The sequence below is a fragment of the Odontesthes bonariensis genome, chromosome 9 (assembly GCF_027942865.1).
Source record: "Odontesthes bonariensis isolate fOdoBon6 chromosome 9, fOdoBon6.hap1, whole genome shotgun sequence".
NCBI lineage: Eukaryota > Metazoa > Chordata > Actinopteri > Atheriniformes > Atherinopsidae > Odontesthes > Odontesthes bonariensis.
In genome coordinates this window covers 27,923,737-27,946,311 of record NC_134514.1, presented here as the reverse complement: position 1 = coordinate 27,946,311, position 22,575 = coordinate 27,923,737, and the positions used below count along the sequence as shown (strand labels likewise).

General features: G+C 38.8%; 1 long non-coding RNA gene across 1 annotated transcript; it reads right to left on the bottom strand.

The window, feature by feature from the left end:
* Positions 1-273: 273 nt before the first annotated feature.
* LOC142388907 (uncharacterized) lies at positions 274-1,028 on the bottom strand. Its single transcript, XR_012770338.1, has 3 exons — positions 991-1,028; positions 737-829; positions 274-299 (listed from the first exon to the last, which is right to left on the bottom strand). It is a non-coding gene; the product is annotated as an uncharacterized LOC142388907 (long non-coding RNA).
* Positions 1,029-22,575: the final 21,547 nt, after the last annotated feature.

Genomic DNA, 22,575 nt, shown 5'->3' with positions numbered 1-22,575 from the left:
GTCTACTTAAAAGTACAATGGTCAAATACACTAAAAATTCTAGTTTTATTAAATCTGTGACTATATAAAATTTTTAAATATTATATATGGAATAATAAATTCCATTAAATTATTCTTTTGTCAATGACCACACAATGCAGTACATTTTATTTAATTTATTTAAACACACATCAAAGCAACAAATATGTATTAACAATGATGCTGTGCGAAATAGTTGTGGCGATGCTGGGATTGCAGCGCTGGTGTCCTCATACCAGAGGATTCCCACAGGAATGTCCAGAGTCTCCCTCATTAAGATTCTATAGTGCAAGAAACAAGACAAAAGGAGAATATTCAGGTTAACAGCAATTTGTCTGCAATCAGCTGTGTGGTCTTCATAAATATTATGATTTTCATAATTCACAGTGGATTTATTTTAGATAATGTTGTTTAAACAAGCTATTAGAGGCATTTTTTGTGTGTTCATGTATAGGTGTCTGTTGTGGTGTAGATCCCATGTTTTGACAATAGGTGGTATATTGGACAATGTGATATGTGATAGAGAATAGAGAAAGGTTTAATTACTCTTCAAGTGTGCTGCTGACCAGGGAGAAGCACACAGTTTTTTGAGTATTAGTGGCCTAATTTGAGCCTTTTAGTTTATTCTCCATTCAAGTTATTATTGGGATAAGTGTGTGTAGATCATTAAAGGCAATATTAGAAATACACCAATCACCAATCAAAAAACTTTACTCACCGAACTGCTCTTAAAGAACATAGACGCATCATCCCCAAGAATCACTGGCAGTCCTCTCAGGACAAGGCATCTGATGGCTGTTGGCTCAGTGCTCTGCAAAGAGATATAACACAAGAAATATATCTTATATCAGTTCATTTGTTCATATAGAGAAATACCACAAGGGGAGGTGGGAGAAGTATTAGTTTTTGTAATATGTATGAACTAACCATCTCACCATATCATTACAAGAAAAAACAGAAATATCAACCCACCGTTGTCTGTTGTAACAGGTCAGCTAACTGCTTGCCTATCCGACCTGTCTTCCTCTTGAAGATTTCCATCAAGCTTGGACACAAACCATCAAGAACACCAAATAACTCTTCTTTAAGATTCATACCAACAACCCTGTTAAACTCCAAGTACACCTGAAAAATATGAAAATGAAATTTTGACATTCAGGCAGAGTTACTTATAACACAGGGTTCAAGAAATTCACAATTGCAATTGTCCAACGCTCAAAATTTACCTAAGCCATCCTCAAATTTACACACATTCAAATGTACACATTTCAAACTAACAATGTTCCAGCAGTTTCTAAAACTAGAACAGAGAAAACAACTTACCTCATTCAGACAGAAGTTATATCCTCTTGACGGCAGGCAAATGTCCTTTAAAAGTGTCCAAAATTGCTTAAAACAGAAAAATGCAGGCCTGTATTGTCCAAGGAGCAAGCAAAGTGCAAAGACCTTAAATTGCTCTGTGTAAATTAGAAAATGGCGCAACTTACTCTGTAGCCGTCAACGGACAAGCACAGACTTGTCTTGAGTTTTGAGCCAATCACAACAGGGCAGCATGTGGTGTGAGGTAAAACTTGATAGTTTAAGTTTGTTAAACTTACAAAAATGAGTACACCTATTGACTGTCTCATACACTCTTCATATAATCATACTGTTTAAGTAATGCAATAAAACTAACCTTTCAAAGTGGTATTCACTCAAACTGTTTGCATAGAATGAACTTTCGGGTTAACAGTGCAGAACTCAGGTTGGGTTTTCACATTTATTCCCTTCTAAATAAAGATGGCTTCCACGTATGAGACCTCACTACAGCTGATATAATCAGATGACACTGTACTTGACTTATTTTAAGTGGAAATCAATGTCTAGAATCAAACAGCTGGTGGCTGATACATTAGTGGTGGGCCTTTGGGGAGTGAACTGCCTTAGATCAACATCAGACAGCAAAGATAAGAGTTTAAGGCTGTCCCTCCCTCAATATCTCTGTCAGGATGCCTAAGTTGACAGACATACTAACCAAAAAAGTGTCTAGGGTTGGTGACAAATGTATGTTTTGGAATCAGAATGATGTCACAATTCTGCCAAAAACTAAAACCCACAAACAAGAGGTGAGTTTTTTTTTCTAACTTCTGTATCTATTACACATTCACATCAATTACCAGTGCTTGGGTGATTTCTGTATTTCATATATTTTGTGATTAAAGAAGACTGATCATACACTTGTGAGCAAAGCAGATGATGAGACTTATGATGGGCTACTTTCAGATCATGTTGCGACGGTTCCTGAACCAACTGAGTCTTAGAACGGCCAAATTGTGTGGCCTCAAGAATCATACAGCTGGTAAATTAGCTTCCTTTAAATATGTTTTTTTTCCATCGTTATAATTACAATTTTGTTGTTTTTTTTGCTTGTTTATTTTTTTTATTTAAATCTTCTTATTGTATACTGCACATTAACAAATTTCTAAAACTGTCACTGCAGAAGAGGAAAAGCAACCTTTATTTCAGACTGCAAATACAGTACTAATGTTTAGTCAGTCATTCATTGATATTATGTAGAAGAGGGCATAGGGCAGGACAATAGGGGTGGAGGAAAAAAAACAATTGTTTTTTAGATAAATGAAAATGTGGAAATGGGAGTCTCTGAATCATTTCACAAATGCCAAAAATCTATTCTCTACATGTAAATTAAAAAGTTAAGGTTGATGCAATGCAAAAGGGATTTATTGGAAAAGTGGAGGTGAAGTGACCAGATACAAGATGTCGAGACGAAAGCAAGAAATCCAACAAGCATTCTCTGCAAAAGTACTTTTTCTTTTATAGAGCTGAACTAAAATAATCTAGAAAAAATACAAGCATGCCAAACCATGTTTCATGTTTCCACCAGAAGAAGTAAGAAAAACACCTGGTTTTGGCTTCCAACCAGAATTCCACTGACCAAAGCTGTGTCAAAGCTTCCACCTGCTCGAACAGGGCAATGCAAATTGCTATCTTTACAACTACTTTTACTCCCAAGGCTTTGTCTCTATATTCAATCTGAGAACCATGGCCGTTACCAATACCCAAGTACGCAAGTTCGTACTCGTGTGCTTACAAGTATGGACTTGTCAGAAGTACGGACTTCTGAGCACAAACGCACACAAATACTTTGGAGTAATGTGGAGCGTACTTGTCTGGATGCGTACTCTGAATTGGAACAGTACTTGGTCCTTCAGCGATGACGTTTCAGAATTACACGAGTACGCAAGTACAGACAAGTACGCATAGTGAGAAACGGCCCATGTTTTTTTTTTTTCAATATGTTGTGCACATTATGGCCCCAAACACAATTTCCGAACTCAAATATTTCCCTAACACAGCTATCCACACATTTTAGAACCAACCCAAAAAAACCACTGAGTCATTGTGGCAAGCAGAAAGAAAGTTTTAACATGTGATGTATAAATATCAATTGCCATAGAACTTTATGTCTCCGTTACAATGCATTTCATCACATTTGATTGAATGAGTGATGACTTCTTTATTAATTCAATACAAGTATGCTGCTGATGGTTCTCTGCTAGGATACTTTGCTTTGTAGTCACAGATAGAATAAAAAATAAATCCTGCAGAGATGAACTATTGAGAAGATACCTGTTGCTTATTGGCACTACAAAAATAAACACAGTACTGAAAACAAGAAAAGATGCATTAAGATGCATTGATGATTTTTTTATAAGCACACCGTGAGGTGCTTGAATATTCTCACTCTAATAGGACTTGCATGAAAACAAATAATCTCAGAATTGTTGTCAAAACTGTAAAAATAGTGCTACGCAAAAAGATAAGATTCTTGAATTCATTCAGTACCACAGACAGTTCCTCTCAGAAAGATAAAAGCAGCAAATTCACAAGAAGATGTTCCTTTCGAACTTGAGTAAACGTTATCTGACCAGTTTTATGACAGTTTTTAAAAAAAAAATTATTAACTACTTGTGGTGCTCAATTATTTCAATCAAATGACCATTTGATTGAAATAATTGACCATTATTGTCAATTTTGATCCATAAACAGAAAGAAAACAGAAAATATATCAAGAGTATGTCTTGTTATTGTTTTGTCTTCTTTCTCCTTTGTGGACCAAAAGTGGGAACAAACATCATCCAGCTTGGTCATCATTGATAAACACTCATCAGTTTGAGCAATAATTGATCTATTTTGAGGTATGTACACTATGTACACTACAGGTATGATCTTTCAATTTGTTGTTTTATTGTACACAACTGGAAAAATACAGTATAGGAAATTTGACATATTGTTTTTCCAGGGAAAGACTATAAGGTGAGCATTGGAAAAACCTGCCCAACCCCACACAGTATGCCTCATTGTCAATATGAAGCAACCGCACGCACACACACACACACACACACACACACACACACACACACACACACACACACACACACACACACACACACATCCACATATCCAACACACAGAGGCACAGAGAATCTCATTCCTACTTTGCTAAACCATGTGTACTAATGTGTGATGTGTTTCTTTGGTGAATTACCATATAAATAACTGCCACTGCTTATCAAAGTTATTTTTAAAACCTCTGGTAATGAGACAGAAAGGGTTAGAGAGTATATACCTGGCTCGTGTCAGACAGAGAAACCAAAGTCCATTTATCTCCTTCTCATTAGAAACTCTCTTTATCTGTCTTTGTGCTTCTGTCCTCCCCTCACTAATGTGAATGCATTGTAAATGCAAGGACACAGTCAATGATGTGATTTCGGGATTGTGTCACCCAAGTAAATCTATAACTGGAAGCAAGTGGAGAGACAACCTTGAGAGAGTGGACCACAATGGATGGATTAGACCAAGCAAGGTGAAAAACAGAAATAACAGTTGACAGTGCCCTTGTTCTGTCTGATCAAGGTAAAATTCAGCATCCAATGGTGGGCAGGCTGCTGACAGGTTGAGCTGTCTGAATGGATCTCTATTGTTGTTTCCCCTGTGCTTTGCCATAATTATCACTTCCGTGCTCATTTTTATGCTCCAGTGATGGTGTGGTTGTAGATCTCCTATGCCAAAGAACTTGGCTTCTGGACAAAAGGTATGATCCGTTACTATAAAGCATGCTCAACTCACTCTGCAACTACTTGGGCTAAAAGATTTAAATAAATAATTGCAGTTCTTCACCTGGCCACTTGAGAATGGCTTCAAAAGTGAGTCAATCCTCCAGATAACCCCGATGTTAAAATGGCCAAAATTACAGAGTCCAAAAAAGAAGTTTGACTTTCTAACAAAAGTCTCCTCTCATACAGCTTTACATTTCCATAAAATTAACCTGTTCAAGTGGCATGAAGACCTACAGTAACAACAACTCCTCCAGTTGAGTACTGTCGCTTTATGCAGCAGGATATGGATATGACCCATGGGTGTTTCTACATGAGAGTAGATGTCATTCTCAAGTGTTTTTACAACAAAAAATAATAAATTCTCAGAAGGAGAAATCCACATATAATACTTGTTGTTTTTTTTTTTTTTTTTTTTTTTTTTTTACTTTTGAGCGACAATCTGTCAAAAACACAATAACATTTCACTAAAACACTTTTTTTTTACTCCTTGGTTGGTTTTGGACAATACTGTTACTTAGTCAGGGTTAGAAAATATCATCATTAACGCTAAGGCCAAACTCTGCCACTTTCCATTTGGCATTAGGCAATAACTTCACTTGGTTAGGGTTTTAGGGTTAGAAATCAGACTTATTTGGGCAGAATTAGAAAAAAATGATTATTTTTGCAATGTGACCATCAACCTTGTGGACACCATTGTGATACCATTTTTCACCCTCAGCTGTTCTAACGACCACAAGAGGTCACATACTGTTCAAATGTAATTATAGAATGAGTCTGCATGAACATACAACCTATGGGCCTGTTTATGTGAGAGAGACAGTCTAATTGTATTGGGCCCTTTGAGTGAGCATCCTGAGGTTTTCACTCAGATTCAAGACTTTGAGCTAACTTCTGGCTTTAATACTCAAGGAAGCAACAGCTAAATGCTGAACATGAGATTTGAAAATGGTAGCCAGTGTACCAATGGATTGTGCGAGAGTGGTTATATTCTTCTTTCTCTCGTAGTGTTGACAGACTACTTGTAAAACTATCCACTCCCACCTGCATGCTGTTTTATTTGGCATTATTTTTGCTTTGTTCTGTTCCTAAATATGTGAAATGGTTGACAAAATAGATAATGTGAATGTAATAGTGACATTTTCTTTCTACAATTGCATACATCACATGGCCTAACGAGACCAACAGTATCCGACGTTAGCTTTCCACTGGAACTAACATTGATTCAGAAACAAATCCCTGCCCCAGCACTCACAAATGCACAACAATATACATTGTGTACAATGATACATTTTCTACAGATTTTCAGCAGTACAACATTCTCTACATCAGAGATACTCATTGCGCGGCTCGCGAGCCACATTCGGCTCCTCAAGCTTTAGGCTAATTGGCGGCTTGCACTCGCAAATAGCTGATAACAATATAGTAACAATAACAATAATTTTGTTTTAAATAACATTCAGTGAATACCGCACAGTATTAAGTATTTTTATTAAGTATTAATTAAGGCTTAATGGTGTTTTCTAAAGGGGGCATTGTTAAACCTGGCAACGCAGCCCACTTAAACCATCGTCACACTTGACCGCAGTGCATGCTAGCTCCTTTAGCCAGCGCGAGATGCAGGCACAATGGATCGGCTTTTAATTTAAAAAGGGCAAAAACCAGCACAAAAAGCATGTTCATCTTGAATTTCTCACTATGATTACAACAACAAACTACAAATACAACATGAAGAAAGTCAAGGACATGCACGCCAGCTTCCGCTCATCCCAGTATTAAGGTAAATATGGTCTTAATTGAAAATGTATTGGCTGTGTTGTTTCTTTTTTTGTGGGATGTTTTATATGTAGAAATGCATATTTGCAAAAGGGGACTTTAGTATGTTGTCGTAAAAGTGGCTCTTCCCTCGATTTTGCTCTGCCAATGTGGCTCTTGTGAAAAAAATAGTGAGTATCACTGCTCTACATGTTCCAATATGATTACATCAGTTATACTTGTTGGTAACAGGGCTAATGTCCCAAGCAGAAATACTAGGGCTGGGCAACGATTAAAATTTTTAATCTAATTAATCACATGATTTCCCTGATTAATCACAATTAATCGCATTTGTATGCAAAATCCAAAAATGAATTCAAAAGTAGTGTAGCCTTTAGCATTTAGCTTTATTTTAAATGTGCTGCCATTTGAATGAAAGTGCCATAACATTTGTTGTGCAAACACACTTATAACATCAGCATCTTTCTGTAGTTTTTATGTAGAAGCCTCGCTCCACTGTCTGTTTCCTTGAATGACTTGCTGCTATCAATTGTGTGTTTTGCCTTTAAGTGATATTTTAGACTGGAACTACTACGCTGAGAAGACAATTCAACTTGGCAGTGTTTACAGATGACTTTGGTTTTGTCGACTCCGCCGTCTGGAAGAACTTTAAAATGAAAATGGCCGAGTGAAAGTTCCGTACCCTTCTCCATGTTTGGTGGATCCGCCGATTCCTTTCTTTTCCGGTTCCGCAACAGAAAGCAACAGCATTTTCGAAAATAAAAGCCTGTGAGTAAAAGACTTTTACAATATTAAAATAAATAATAAAACCTGCGCTAATGCGTTAACGCGATAATAACGAGTTGACTCGTGCAGCCTTAATACTAATGTAACAAGACATTTTTCAATTTTGATCCAAAATAATGATGGAGAAAAAAGTTTGGGCGTGTTTCTGAAATACCAGACTCCAGAAGAAATGGTCACGAACAGCCTGAAACCGCCTGGTGCAGACTGGGACCGGCTCAGACCGTCTCGGACTGGCTCAGACTGGCCAGCAGCATATGACACCATAACCACAGGCAGACGGTAATGGGATGCTGACTGAAATGGTCACGAACAACCTGAAACCGCCTGGTGCAGACTGGGACCGGCTCGGACCTGCTTGGACCAGCAACAGACTTTTACATAATAAAAGCCTGTGACTAACAGACTTTTACAATAATAAAATAAATAAAAAAAATCATTTAAAAAATAATAACAATAAGAAACATCTGCGTTAATGAGCGATAAAATATTTATCGGCGTTAAATGATTAACGCATTAACGCGTTACTCGCCCAGCTCTAAGAAATACATACAAAAATGTCCAGATGGAGACAAGAAATTGTAAAAACTAAACATGGAAATAAATGGAGCGAAGGACAAAAAGGGAAAAAACAAGAAATAATGCAATAATGCAATAATGCAATAAAAATGTTTCATTTAAAAAGTGTAAAAAGTTGTAGAGAAATCCAATACAGAAAGAGAACAGGCATTGAAAAGAAACAAAGGGAGCAAGGAAGAACATTCAATAAATAAAATGGAAAATTGAATGGCAAAGTAATAAACTCGGTCATTGACACAAAGTTGAATGAATGCAGGTAAAAATGAAGGCAGAGAAATAACTTATTTCACATTCTACACCTGAATTATTGCATTGATTCCATCTATTAATTTTTCTATAGCCACTTCAATCAAATTCAAGGACTTGAGTGGGCTGGAGCCTGGAGCCTATCCCAGCTGTCACTGGTGGAGTGGCAGGGTACATTCTGCAGAGGTCACCAGCCCATCACAGGGCCACCCAGAGACAAATAAGACAAAAAACCATGCACTTATTGCATTAATTCATTTTCTTTGCATTTATTGACCTCTATAATCTTTTAAGCGACTGATGTGTTTGGTTGATATTTTAGAAAAATCTGCTTTCCATACATGCCTTGCTGACACGGCCTAACAAAAACAACAGCATGGGGTTAAGTTACAAGGGGAAATTATACATATAACACAGTTTCTGGTGAGACTCAACCTGTGGCTGGTAAAGATTTTGTCTGACATGGATGCCAAGCAAATTATGTTTATTTTTCAAGGCACAAAGCCATTGCTCCGTCATTATATCCTTTTAATTATCGACTACCTACACATGGAGGAGTCTTAGAGGATCAAAATCTGCATAAGTCCCTGATCTTTCTAAGAGAACAGAAAAGCGCTTCAGGTCTTTCTCATAAGTAGATGGCAGTCGTGCTACTGCTGCCTCCCTCCACTGCTCTGAGAGATGTGACCAGACTCTCTAATCAGACTCATTCTTCTCTCTTTACAGGTTTATAGCCACAGAACAGCTGAAAGTGTTTTATTGGTTCTTATCAGCCTCGGCCCCCGCAGCAGCAGTCACACCACATCTCTCAGATCTGATGCCGGCTTTGTACCGAAACTTAAGAAGTGTGTGTAATGTGCCTCCATGCAGAGCTTGACCTTCTCTGCAGGTTGAGGGGTGGAGATTTGCCGAGAATGTTAAATGTCTCGGGTAAGAATAACAGCGTGCTGTACAGTAGTTTTAAAATGCTGACAGGTTGACATACATTTCTTAAGAGTGACATGCTGATTTGCCATTTGTCTGATGTTTTGAATGTGAGATGAGACTGAATCATGTCATCTAATGTGAATTCGGGAACGATTAAATGGGTATTCCTCATACATGTGACAACATTATATAGGTCAGTTCTGGAAGAACTGAGACTTTTAGAGATTCTTGGAAAGTAAGCAAGCGGTTTATTAAAATTTGATCACCCTATAAACGTTACAGGAAGTTTTCATGCATACATTATGTACGCTAATTATCATTAATAATTCTTTCTTATAAATGACAAAATTCATAGCAGCTTATAAAGAATGCATGTACCGATAAATAAATAGGTGACATGTTGGTTTGTAAGTGTGTAAAATCTTGATGAGTACAACTTTCTACACGCCTGTGGAGAGCTATGATGAGCAGCTCAGCGCTCCCCACCAGCTCTGACACATCTCTCCAGGACTCAAGGTGATCTATGGGAAAAGAGATTTAATATTCCCCTTAATCTTCTTTGCTTTCTGAATATGTTTGAAGTGTCTCACGTAGCATTTGATCTATGGAATGTGCAATGTTAAAGATTGATTTGGTTAGCTTACATTTTTGGCTGGCCTGCAGAGTGCATATTAACAGAGGAGAGGAATATGGAAAGGGAACATGGAGGAGCTGATCATTTCAAATAAGATCAGTGGGAATATTTGTGAACTTGAGTAGGTGCTGAGGTGAAAGAGCTCCGTGTGAAATCTATAATGTTAATACAGAAAGGCCATGTGTGAAAACCACATTGCAAGTAGATTTTACAGCAACAGCTCTGTTTGATATGCATCATAAATCAACCATATATTTTCAAGTTAATATACAAAAATGAGTCACTATATTTTAAGTTCTACTTGGAGACTATATAAAGACAACTTTTAACATTTGCTAATGTGCAAAAGTCTTGAGCCACCCCAGATGTAGTTGTATATTAAGAATAAGATCAGATTTATTGTCATGCATACACACACATACCTCCACTTTTAACCCATTCAGGTTGGCAACTTTTGACACATGCACAGGGTCACACACTCGGACAGATGCCATAAACTGGAGTGGTGGGCAGCCATTCACAGTGCCCGGGGAGCATGGGGGTACGGTGCCTTGCTCAAGGGCACCTCAGCTGTGAAAAGGAGGTCGGACTGACACCCCTCCACTTGTCAGTTTCACCAATCTTTTTGAGTGGTGAGAGTGGGAACTGAACCATCCACCTTCTGGTTATTGGACGACAAACTCTAATCACTGAGCCACGGCCGCCCCAATATTGCCAGGAGAACAGGAAACAGATGCAGCGATTTTTTATTTTTTTTTTTAAACATTCAAACATAAAGCAAAATCTGGGCCCGAACCGGTAAATTGAAATGAAAAAGGAAAAAGCCTAGTTTTATTTTTTTATGTAAAGAATCATGCATGTGTCAGTTGACTTTGTAGAGCCATCCTTTGCAGCAGTGCAAGCCTTTCATGATATTTCTCTATGACCTTGCAGCATGTAGCAACTGGGATTTTTGCCCATTCTTCAAAGCAAAACTGCTCCAGCTCTTTCAAGTTGGAGGGGTTCTTCGGGTGTACAGCCATCTTTAATTCATGCAACAGATTATCAATCAGAGAGAGGTCTGGCCTTGAATAGACCAGTCCAACACATTTAAACATTTCCTCTTAAATCACTTGGGTGTTGCTTTAGCAGCATCCTTACTGTCGACCTGGAAGGTGAACCTCTGTCCATCCATCCCTGTTATTCAGGCTACTTTGCCAGAAAGCTCAGCTCTGTGGAGTGTACAGTTTATAGAGGCCCTACTGACAGATACACCTCTCCAGGGTTATCTTTGGTCTTTTTGATGTCTCTCTTATTAATGCCCTCCCTACCCGACCTGTGGGTTTTGGTGGATGGTCCTCTCGGGTATGTTTGTTGTGGTCCCTTATTTTTCCGTTTTGTGAAGATGGATCAAATGGTGCTCCATGGGATTATCAAAGTTTCAGATATTTATTATAACCCATTACTGATTTGGACTTTTCCACAACTTTGTTCCAGACCTGTTTGGTGAGCTTTTCCGTCTTCACGGTGTCATTTATTGGTTAGTGGTGTTGATAACTCTTGAGCCTTTCAGGTGTGCGTGTAGAAATCATGTGACACTTATTGCACACTGGTGGCACACCTTATTTCACTAATAATGTGACTTTTGAAGGTAACTGGTAGCACCAGATCTAATTAAGGGGTCTCATTACAAAGAATTTGAAAGCATATAAAAGCAATTTTTTTTCATTTTGTATTATTTCTTTTAAATATATATACCTTTTTCATTTGACTTTACCAATTTGGACTGTTTTTGTCCACCTTTATTTTTTTAATATAAAATCCTCAAAAAACGTTCTTTTAAATTTCAGGTTGTAATGCAAAAAAAAAGAAAGAAATAGGGAAAAAAAACGCCAGGGTGTGTGAATGATTTTGAAAGCCACAGCATTCTTCAACGAAGTCTGAAAATTCTTAAAGGCCAACTTTTGCTGGAAACCACCTTTGTGTCACTCATTTTAAAATGTGGTAGGTCACAACAAGTCATATGAGTATGTGCCGCACCAAAGTGTAATTCGATCTACTTGGGCTGCACTGGTCATTGAAGGGTTGTTGTGGAGAAATTAGAGTCGAATCCCGCGTTGGTCAGCCGTCCATTGGGGAGTTTATTGAACAAACCGTCACAGCAAATGTGCATACAGAGTGTACAAAATGTCCACCGTCTTCATACTGTGAACCAACTTTATACTGGTTTAATCATAACATGCATGCGTCATCCGGACTCAATCTCTTCCTGCGACGCCGAGCGTCTGCCCTAAATGTAAACAGCCCATACTACCTTTTACCCATATTCATATGAACCAGTCAACAAGGCCCAGGATGTAACTAGGCCAGAAGTCATGAACATGTCATGACATCCTTCTCCCACATAGTCCCCCCTGAAATCACTTATCAGTGATTTAATAAAGAAATAATCTAAAATAAAAGAAAATCATCCCACATAGTTAATTAAGAATTAATTAACATAATCAACACTAAATTATTCTAATAATTCTACAATATCAATCGACGGGACCATTTTGAATAAATGAAAAGGAATATATATATGTGTCTACTCGAATCACATTAAATGATTAACTTAAATTACACGATATTGATTTCAACAACACTACAAGTTTTACATTGCCATCACACTTGTCCACTGTTCGCAGTGCATAGGTGCGAAAAACCCACCGGCTGCTACTTTCGTAACTCGTGTTCTTATCTTGGGAAAATTCACCTACGGCCCCCCCCACTAGCGACCGACCACTTTACCAAGGTCGCACTCCGAACAGTTGACTGACACAATTGGCAATGGACATATCAGTGATCAGTTTTGATTGATAATACACATAAACTGAATACACCACCTTCAAATCAGTTAATCACCGTTTTGTATCAAGTACAATACATAAAATTATGGATTATCACACAACAATAGTAATAAAATGCAATGTAATGCAGCTCCTCCAGTCCCGTCCCATCTCCTGTGTTCTTTTAAATTTGGGGAAGCCGGAAGAAGCCGTCAGCTGTGCTCCACTAACAGAGATCAACTGCGTAATGGTAGGAACAAAATCCCACCTGCCGGCTTGTTACAGCTGATGTCGGTTGTCGGGGCACAGAGGACACGCTCCGCCGGGATCCAGATGCAAAATCTCACGAATTCGGGGTCACCATTATGTTGTGGAGAAATTAGAGTCGAATCCCGCGTTGGTCAGCCGTCCATTGGGGAGTTTATTGAACAAACCGTCACAGCAAATGTGCATACAGAGTGTACAAAATGTCCACCGTCTTCATACTGTGAACCAACTTTATACTGGTTTAATCATAACATGCATGCGTCATCCGGACTCAATCTCTTCCTGCGACGCCGAGCGTCTGCCCTAAATGTAAACAGCCCATACTACCTTTTACCCATATTCATATGAACCAGTCAACAAGGCCCAGGATGTAACTAGGCCAGAAGTCATGAACATGTCATGACATCCTTCTCCCACAGGGTCAACCCACTTAGAGACACAGACAAATGAGCGCGTGAGAGAAGGCGAAACTTTGATTCGTCACTCGGTCGTAAGCCTCGCCCATAGCCTTGTATGGCATGGCCACAGCTGATCTGATGGACAGGCGCTCCGCAGCTGAAATGGAGTCGTGTCTGTGACATGCAGATAGGACTGCAGATGGAAATTAGCTTCTAAACTACAATCTGGTGCAGGTCATCTCTTTACTTTGTAATTAATGTACTTTGCACATGGTCCCTGACTTAATAAAATAAAAAAATAAGCCTGAAATCACGGCACCGATTTCAGCTCCATTTCAGCTGGGGAACACCTGTAGTTGGTGTCCTGCCAGAGAGATCACGGCACCGATCCTCCCGAGCAGTTCATCAAACTGGGTCCTGGTGAGCCTGAAATACCACAGGAAGCGGCCGTCATCCAGAGGTAACTCCTGGAGAAGGCGGTGAAATTATCCGAGCTGAATGCACACTGGATGATGTCACTGACCCAGACACGACGGCGTGTGCGTTTCAGACGAATCTCAGACTGCCACAGCAGGTACAAGGACGCGATGGTACTTATATCAGCCATGGTTGATGAGAGAATGAAATGGATAGCCCCTTGAGCTATTCGCTCGTTTTTTACTCGAGCGAATAAGGCGAGTAAATTCAATTTACACCCGCGGCAATACTCGCGCGAGTAAGGCGGTGCGAATACATGAAGACATGAAGAGACATGATTTTATCCGCCAACTTTTACAAATTCACAGCAATGATTGCCAATCGTTGCAGTGCAGCAAAAAACTCCGGGCACAGTTCAAACATAGCGCGCTGCGGGCTGGCAGTGGCACAGCAGCTGGAGGCCTAGGGGGTGTGCCCCGTGACGTTTTTTTATTTAGAAACCAATCAGAGGTGCCTTATTGTCACGTCGCGGATATTCATGAGGAAACCCGGAAAAGCCACACAGGCCAATTCTAGCTCACACAAAACAGCTTGAAACAAGGAGACAAGGACGATATTTTTGACAGAAACGATGCACAATGCATCCAATCAAAGTGGTGACCACAGTAATATGTATATTTGTAAATGAAATAACGATGGAAGTGGATCTTTAAAAAAGCTTTCTTGTACGTTAGTTAGTTAGTTTTCTGGGAGAATAGTTTCCCAAAACTCTTCTTTGGACGTTGGCTGTCTTTTGTCACATTCTCCGTCAAGATGATCCCACACTGCACCAAAAATGTTGATGTCTGGACTCTGAGGAGGATTCATCCCTCCATAAAACCTGTTGCCACTCATTTTCAGTCCACTTCTGGTATCCTCTGGCATACTTCAGCCTTTTCTCTCTGTTTCCTTTCTTTAAGAATAGCTTCTTCACAGCCACTCTCCGTAGAGACCACTTCTGATAAACAGTAGATGGATCACCTGACCGTCCAGATGCATCTCTAAGCTTCTCTGTTAGGTCGCCTTGATTTTCTTATTTTTTAAGGACATCGCTTATACTGTTCATCTGCTGTAGATATAGTTGACCATATACAAGGACTGGACTAAAACTGAGTGGGAAAGCAGCCAATGTCAAAGGAGAAACTTTGAAAACTCTTCAGGAAGCCTACTTTAAATAATCACAGGAAAGTTTGGGTCCTTGGAATAAAAATAAAAATAAATGAGGGCGTGCTCAAGACTTTTGCAGAGTAAAGTATAGTACGGTGGTACTCAGTTCAGCAACATACCAATCCAAAAGCACCCTCAAGAGGAACATTCAGAGCATTTTCAGTAAATTCAGTTGGATTAGCTGTCGATTAAAGATAAACTGACTGAAATTGTCCTTCCATCTGCACAATCGAGTTTTTCCCAAGATATAAGCTAAAACAGATCACAGTGGGGCAGCTGTGGATCAGCAGGTGGAGTGGTCGTACTCCAACCAGAGGGTTGGCAGTTCATTCCCATCAGCCTCAGATAATTCTCATCATCTGTGTATGATTACAGAGAAAAAAAGCAATGCATATGGCATGTAGAGTGCGTTTATGAAGAGGCCTGTATTAGTTTGAATGAGAAACACATTGTAAAGCAATTTGTACAACCAAGACACGGTGAAAAGGGGGCCGTATAAGAACAGATCATTTTACACTTGGTGGTGGTTGAAATAACACTGTGAAGAAGAAACAAACACAATGGGAGCTTGAAAGGTGGAAGAAAGGTGAAATTTTCTGAGATGGGCTCTTGTCAAAGCACATCTTTATCACTGCCTAGAGCCAGAGAATAACCACCAATAACTGTCTGACCCTCACAGATTCGCCTCACTCTAAATTTAAAAGCCATTGTGTTTCCAAACATTCAGTTTTATTGAACTAGACAGGTCCTACAGAGAAATACAATACTCTGAGGCTGACGGCGGACTGACAATGGAACCGACTCCTCATAGAAAAACACTACGTGCCTTGTCACACAAACACAAAGTTTAACCTATTGGTACTCGCAATACTATCTAACTCCATACCTTTTCACCTTATCACCAGCACACCATCTACACCATCTGTATAAGGGCACTGCAGTGTGCTGTAAATCTTGGTGCATTACTGCCTCCTGTAGATCAGTGGGAGAGTGTGGATCAGAAGAGAGCAGGAATGAAGGTGGCGAGAGTTGAAAATCAAAAGAATTTATTCTTTTTTGTAACAAGAGAGAATTTGTTTTAATATTTTTTTTTATCGATACGGATACAAAGTCACTTTCAATGATCTCAGTAGCTGCGGAGATGCAGTTGTGTAAGTATACAAACAGGAAGCTGTACTTTTTTGCGCAAAGAAAGAATTATTTTAATATCTTAACCATAAGAGTAACGTCTGCTGTTGTTGTCTTAGAACATGGACAATGAATCCGGGAAAGATACTTTATTTTTTAGGCTTCGCCATCAACAATAAAACAAGTTCCAAATGAAAAGCTGAATTGAGTGACTGAAGGATAAGGCTAAGAGCTATCAACAACATGGGCTGGTTTTTTTCATGTCAGCATTGAGTGAATAAAACACACTCAATCAGTCACAACATAACCTTAGATTAGTTAAATCATCATTAAATCCCAGATTTTTACTACCTTAACTACCATACCATAACAACTTTGGCCCATGCTTTAAGCTTTTGTCTGGCTGCTAAAGAATGGAAAACTTGGGTATTATATAATCTAAAATAGCAATATAATAAACAAATATATATAAGAATTGACAGAAAGTATCACATGAACAGAAACTGTGAATTTAGTGGAATCGTTTCCGAGGTTACCATGTTTAGTTCAATAATGCCTATAACACAAACGCCTGTTGTCAGTGACAAGACTGAAAAGGGGGCTTTGGTGGCACAATAGATTATAAGAATCAGATAGCAGTATGGTTGCGTGCAGAAAAAAAAACAGACTTTAAAGGTTTTTGTTGTAGCTTGAAAGTTCCAAGGCAATCATGTAATATGGGTAAGTTTATAGCAAGTATATTCAACAGTAAAAGTGCTTCTTATCACGCTCCAAACTGGTGGATTCAAATGCACGAAAAAGACAGACAGTATTCCAAAATCAGTGTCGGTTTAATAATTCCAAGGTCTGGTACACGGGTAGGCAAGAGTAGAAAGGCAAAGGTACAAAATCTCTGGTCAAAAAACATGCAAAGATGTCAAATAACGTGAAAGACTTGAAGTAAATGCTTGAACGAATGACAAAATGACAAGATGAACATGCAACGAACAAGACAAAGGCTTGGGTATAAATACACTAAACAGAGAAGGAGACAATGATACACAGGTGAGAATAATTAGGATGACGACAATAAGACTGTGACAGGCAGTGACTACCAAAATAAAGCAGGAACAAAGAACAGATACATAGACCTGGCATTACACTTCTCTTGCCTCGTTTAACCTGCAGGTTATTGTGAAAACTGCTATAACATAGCTTGTTGCCATTATTGTGACAAGTGAGGTCTAACTAACTAATCAAAAGAACTAGAAAAAAATTCTGAGACCCGAAGAAAAGCCTACCATGGTTTGTCATATACACAGACGATGTAATTGCAGAACAAAAAGCTCTTAATGGTCTCTGCCATTAGTTCAGGAGTGGATTATTTTATATTTTATGAATGCAAACAGCTTGATGAATTGTTCCATTTGTAAAAGGAACATTTGAAGATTTCATTTACAAACCCTCTGAAGTTTGTGTATTCACCTGTGACTGAATTTACAACGTTTTAAAAGGTTTCTGGTGGGTATATTATGATCATAAAATGTTTTTTTTCACAGTGTTTTAATGTTAAAATAATGAGTTTGAATATGTGGTAAAAAAGAAAATGGGCACAAAGTGTGTGAGGTACGGATAGTTTCAAAAGCGCTTAACAGCAGGGAACTGTTTCAACTGCAGGGAAAAAAATAGTAAAATGTTTGTTTTATGGTTTGGGGTATAATGATCAGTTTGATATAAAAGTAATACAACATTTGGCACACAACCTACAAACTAAAGAGTTGCAACAATGTTGGCAGAAAGTACGCTTCTCAAATTTACACTTTATGCCTTTTCCACACAGTTTTAGACTTTGTTCATTTAAAACTGTGGGAATTTTCTGCCTGTTTAGACTATTTATTTGAGAGGTCAGTGGTTACTATCATGAAGCAAATGTTATATTATAAAAGCGTCTGCCAAATGCATAAACACCATGCATGTGTTTCCATCTTCTGTCAAGACAAAATCAGTTTGTTCCCAGAAGGGAAAAACATCAAGGGAGATTAGAGTTCACAGGTTCTTTGGTTGGGATGGAGGGTAAGACAAATGCTTCCATATACAGTGAACTTTGTGAATGAATAATATGGAAAACTTTTATTTTCAGATGTTACACTGTAGTAGCTGTTCATTACTCTTTTTACACAACTATATGTACATATGTATACACATCTTTAATTAGAATATTTTGATTGTCTTAGAATAAAAATAAAAACTGTGAAAAAGACCACAGAATGAAATCAGATATCAAGTGACTTAGCAACAATACAGAAACAATTGGGAAATTGCATACATTCATATTACCATTATAATTCATGATGCAATTATTGCATTCAGTATTCTAAGGCAGGAAAATGAGAGTCAGCGCTAACTCTGCTGGGCCTGTGATGACTGATACAGCTCTCGAACCTATTTTACTTTCCTAATGAATTTGACCCATTCTGTTTAATTTTGCTCTTGTTTATTAGGGTCTCCAAATAGTGGATGAAACTAATCATCACCTCCCGTTGCAGTCTGGAGCACACATTTCAAACAATCAGAACCTGTCCTATCTCACAGCCAGAAAACTCCAAATTTCAACAAGTGGCAGAGTTCTAAACTCTCCCAATAGAAAACAGAATGTCGTTCTGGGACAGAAACCTCATCAGCTCAGAAGAAAGAGATTTCAGGTCAGAAAACATCAACATAGATGACGTCAAAACAGTTCTGAATTAGGCCTTGTGCCACAGCTCATAAGTCCACAGCTTTGATATCTGTGTGAGATTTATTTCTACGTGTCAATACTCTCTTAACAGATCATGTTTATAGACTGCATGTGCCATCAAAAGCAAAAAGATTTAAGTATTTATTGAGTAGTTGTAAAGACAATTCAACAATTGTTCTTTTCTCAAAAATTTAAACATGATGTGCATGCTCTTTTTAAAGGATTTTTTTTTGGGGCCTCACAAAGTTAACACGTTCACCGTGTGTCAACATAAATCTCATTTCAACCGTGTGAAGAAAAAAAAAAGGTGAAACATGTGAAACATGTGAAACCCTGCAAGTGAATGCACGATTAGACTGCTGATTAACACTCCATATTAGCTGTAGGTGGCAATGCACCACAGCTTAGTTTGCAAAGTGAAAGTCAAACGTCAAAAAGAAGAAATTGGTGTTTGAATTTATGTGGTTAGTCTTTTCCTGCAACATCACATGACGTGATGAGAAACTAAAAGCTTTAGCCCCGGTAAATATAGGAAGGGCTATGATCGACACAGAGATTTGAAAAACAACACCACATCAAACGACCAGCAAACTGAGGGAAAGCACAGAGGCTTTGATCAGGAAGGCAGCACAAGAACTGGCCCTTAGCATCTGAACCATCGAGGCAACAGTGTGTACTGCAAGAGACAGGACACAAGGTGGAGGCTCTATAAAGATCCCCCTGAGTGTCCTGCATGTACTGAGGCATCTGCCAAGAGGCATCGTCAAGCGCCTGGAGTGTACAGCATTATATACGCAGAGTATTTGTTAAGAGTGCCCAAGAGTTTATGGGATACACCACTGAAGGTGACCGAGAACAATGGAGTCAAAATCCTTTGGGACCTCAGGCTCCAGCGAGAGAAGCTGCTGCTGCTGCCCAACCAGCCAGGTATAGTGTTTGGGTTTGCAAGGAGCAGAAGATGGCAGCTGTAATACATGTGGCAGGCCACACTGACAGAAAGATCAGGAAGGACAGCTGAAAACTAAATGTTTCTCAAGTCTCGTTGACCGAACTGTGACAAACAAAAAGCTAGAGATAAACAAGATGAGGGGAGATGAGAAGTTAGGAAATATCCCAAGAGTAACAAACTGAAGACCATAAAATAGAGAAACCCTAATTTTAAAAATTAACAAACGCCATCTCTCTCTCTTCATCTCGGCCTTGATTCCTCACAATCATCAGCAATCAGTCTTGTTCTAAACCAGCCGCGGCTATTCAGAGACAACACGGGAAGCCGGACAGCCTCTCCCATTCTCTGGCGAAATTGCTACATCTTCAATGTTAAATTGACGATAAAACAGTTATTCACAAAACACAAGATATGCCCAGATAAGATATGCATTTACTTTCATAACTACAACATGTTGTCCTGTAGCTTAATGAAGTGATTTGTTCTGAAATCGCCGCCGTTCACTGAGGAAATCATGTTATGAAGCCGCCACTAACAGCCAGGCTTCCGAGCCGAGGGCTGCCCGGCATCGAGGAGGGGGCGGGAGAGTCAAGTTTTTTTCTACAATTCTAGGTCATCATTGGCTAAATCGACAAAAACTCCTCACTGGCTGCTCGGCGTCTCTGGGGGTAGATTAGACGTGGGCGTGTCAATATGAGGGGCTGTGTCGTGATCATTGGAGTTAGTGTTTGTCCATCATGAGAGATGTTGTGGCAGCCGAATTTTTAAGCGGGGAGAAGCACGCTGGAACTTCAGTCCCAAAGCGGATACGAAAGAGACTGGTTGTCTGTGAAAGTGCTGTCGGAGTTTCACTCATACTTTTAGTTGTTTCTTTCCAGAATTCATGCTGCCCATTCACAAATGTTACCTTTTTTAAGAATACTTACCACCACCATCAAACTCTAAGTATTCATTATGACAGGGAAAAATGCTCCACAGATTCTGATCCAGCCACAGATCCACCCATTTACAGGCCTTAGATTCGATCATACTTGATTTTGGCCTTGCTGTGTGAATTTTCAAAGTCTATACGTTCTTTCTGTGTATTTGCTGGGCATACTTGTCATACTAGACACAGCTATGTTATAACTAATTATTTTTAACTTTGGTATCTTCTGCTTTGGGATGGCACGAGCCACTACAACCCTGAATGCGTAATATGGGCTTCCCCTGTTTTAAAAGTCAGCAGCTGCCACTGTTCTAAACTCTACTGTAAGTTTGTAGTAGAGTTGTGAGTTAGGAGGGAACAAGTTCTTTACTGTCTGGCTGAAATTAATGTTGTCATGGTTGGTTTTAAACCACTGCAATGAATCATCCTCAGAGATCTCGTTCCACTCTGAGAGAAGAGGTCATTGTCACATTTATTTAGAGAGCACATTTAAAAACAATCAAAGTTTAACAAGATGCTTTGCAATCAATGAAATCCAACGGTTAAAAACTACAAGGCAGTAAGATTTAACTGAAGTGTAAAAAGTATCAGAAGAAGTGCTCTGTCTCTCCTATTAGGCTTTACGCCAAAGATGTGGATCTCTGAGCAACTACAGATGCCCATGTTTCTGGCATATTGCATTTCCAATGTGAAAAATTTGAAGATGCTGCTGCGGCCCCAAAGCCATATTCAGTACATGCAGGAACAACTAATGAGGAGACAGATGTATCTCCAAAAAAAAGGGAAGAAACAACAAAACCAGCTAATTTAAGGTCCCTGTGTGGAAAGCAAACTCAGGTGAATACATTAAGCCAATCAATACAGTACAAAACCCATACACTCATAATGAACAAGTATGGAATACAATTATCATCATCACTGTGACAAATGTAATGACAAAATAATGACAGCAACAGCTAAATGAATAACAAGTAGAGATCAGTGAGTTAGCTAAATCAAAGAAACCTGCCTGCAATACTAAATCCTCCTTTTTTGTTTTTCTAGTATCGGGAATAAGGATTGCAATAGGTTTTGTAAGTTGAGATGTAGCTGTGAATTTCATGCATTGGTTTTCATAAGAGAGGTGTATACATACACGCACACACACACACACACACACACACACACACACACACATATGCATATCTGTTGGATATTAAGAGAAACATATTGCTGACCCATGTATTTTTGTCAAATGGAAATAAGAGAAAACCATCATCGGCAGCAAAGCTCGATAAAGGGCAAATATCAATGTCATGGCTGCCTTCAAGCTTGAAATAAATGCAGTTGATTTTCTTTTGGAAATCTTATTCCAGACTGCTCTATCTGTCTCTTTTATTTCAAGGTTTCCCTTTGAATTAATTTTCTATGGTTCCACCCTCACAATGTGGAATACAAAGTAAGACAAAGAAAAATAGTAAGATTCATAATGCACTGCATTGCTTAGCTTCGATACATTGGACGGTGTCAAGAGTGAAAGAACAGAAGAATAAGAATAAAAAGCAATTCATTGTGCTTTGAATAAATTTGATATCAGTGATGTATTTTGACGAAAGATTTTAGTTACAACCTATGAGGATGAAGGTTTCAAGTTCTTCTCTTCCAGTGGGCCACAAGCATTTTTATATATAGTCTTGAGT